Genomic DNA, 1,700 nt, shown 5'->3' with positions numbered 1-1,700 from the left:
AATTTGTATTTCTTTGCCCAAGAAATTGAATTTTTCCATATATTTGTGTACTTGTATTTATTATTGTTTTGGCTTATTCTGTACTCTACAGAGTGATTCTCTTTGCAGATTGGCTTCCCATATCGGCATGAGTGATGGGGCAATTATACTTTATAACTAACCACAAACCCAGGCAAAGGACAGCCATTCTTATGGACTGGTTGATTAGATCAGCCAGTGTATCTACTATTGATTGATTGATTGATTGATTTGGCTGTGCCAGGCCTTAGTTGCGGCATGCGGGATCTTCACTGCCAACATGCAGAATCTTTAGTTGCGGCATGTGGGATCTAGTTCCCTGACCAGGGATTGAACCCGGGCCCCCTGCATCGGGAGCGTGGTGTCTTAACCACTGGACCACCAGGGAAGTCCTAATGTATCTACTTTTATAATAATCTACTTAATGCACATCTGTCATAACTTTCTGTTCCTTATTCTTTGCCGGACGTTTATTGATTATGGTACATAATATGGTGTAGTAAGATCATTAAAAAAACTATCTGATGAGTGGAATAGTTTTTCTTATTATGAATTTATGAATTCATTAGTATCATACTTTTAAAACTGTCTATTTTTTTAAATACTACTCTCAACTTATTCACCATCAACCTGGTCAAATTCTTTGGCCTGAAGAAGACTGTGAAATCATCAAGATCATTTTTGCCTTTAGGCAAAGCCTAATCAAATTAGGCTGAAGAAGCAGTAGAGAGAAAGCACTATGTTAAGTCTGAAGGTTTGGTTTTGAACCCTGGCCCTTTGAGTGACCTTGGCCAAGCCAACTTCTCTGAGCCTTAGTCTCCATCTGTAAAATGGGAATAATAATCCCAGCTTTACTCACCATAAAAAGTATTCATTAAAAAAAAGATATATATATATATATAAAATATTGTGTAAACTTTTACAAAGTATGAAAATATACGGAATTGTATAACTTTTTCTTTTTATTTCAATAAGGAATTCAAATTCATGGGCCCAGCATGCTTCCTCTGTGCTACTCTGCTACCTGGAATTCAAATTCATGAATTGTGTAAACATCGACTATTTTGTACATGGCCTTCTGGTTTACAGGCCCCAAAGTTTTATACAAAGTTTGGCTCATACCTGAAAGAGCATACTCCCTAATTCTCTATATCTACTAATCTTCTCTTTCTAAAAACTCTGACAAAGAGATACTTCTCTGATTTGAGAGTCATCTAAGAACTATCATGGTAGCATAAGAACACAAACATATCATGCTTGTTTTGATCCTCTCTGAAAATACACATTATTTGGTACCTTCTCTTGCTAAGTTTCAACTGGTCTGTCCCTGTATAATAATAAAATACTGAGTCTATAAAGTATGGTGACTTCAGCAGTACTTACAGCTTCAAAATTACAAGGCATACCTTGGGAGGAGGCTTGCGGCTTTTTCTTCTGATGCCAAGCTAATGATGGCAGGGAAGGGAGCCAGGAAGAAACAGTCCATCATTTGAGCCTTGAATTTATAAACAATTAAGTGATGGAAATAAATCAACTTCATTTCAGATCCAGACTGGTAAGGAGTCAGGTATGAAAAGTCAGCAGAATTCTTTCTCATTGATTAGTTGGCATACTAAGAGTGCTGTGAAACATCTCCATTGTTTCCTGAACTCCAGGGTCTAGGACCTGCAGCTGATAGTATT

General features: G+C 37.1%; 1 non-coding gene across 1 annotated transcript; it reads right to left on the bottom strand.

Moving 5' to 3' along the window:
* Positions 1 to 333: 333 nt before the first annotated feature.
* Positions 334 to 406, bottom strand: TRNAR-CCG (transfer RNA arginine (anticodon CCG)). Its single transcript has one exon. It is a non-coding gene; the product is annotated as a tRNA-Arg (tRNA).
* Positions 407 to 1,700: the final 1,294 nt, after the last annotated feature.

Source organism: Eubalaena glacialis, chromosome 6 (genome assembly GCF_028564815.1).
Source record: "Eubalaena glacialis isolate mEubGla1 chromosome 6, mEubGla1.1.hap2.+ XY, whole genome shotgun sequence".
In the NCBI taxonomy this organism is placed as follows: Eukaryota; Metazoa; Chordata; class Mammalia; order Artiodactyla; family Balaenidae; genus Eubalaena; species Eubalaena glacialis.
Note: the sequence above shows the minus strand (reverse complement) of the source record. Positions and strands in the feature narration are given on the sequence as shown.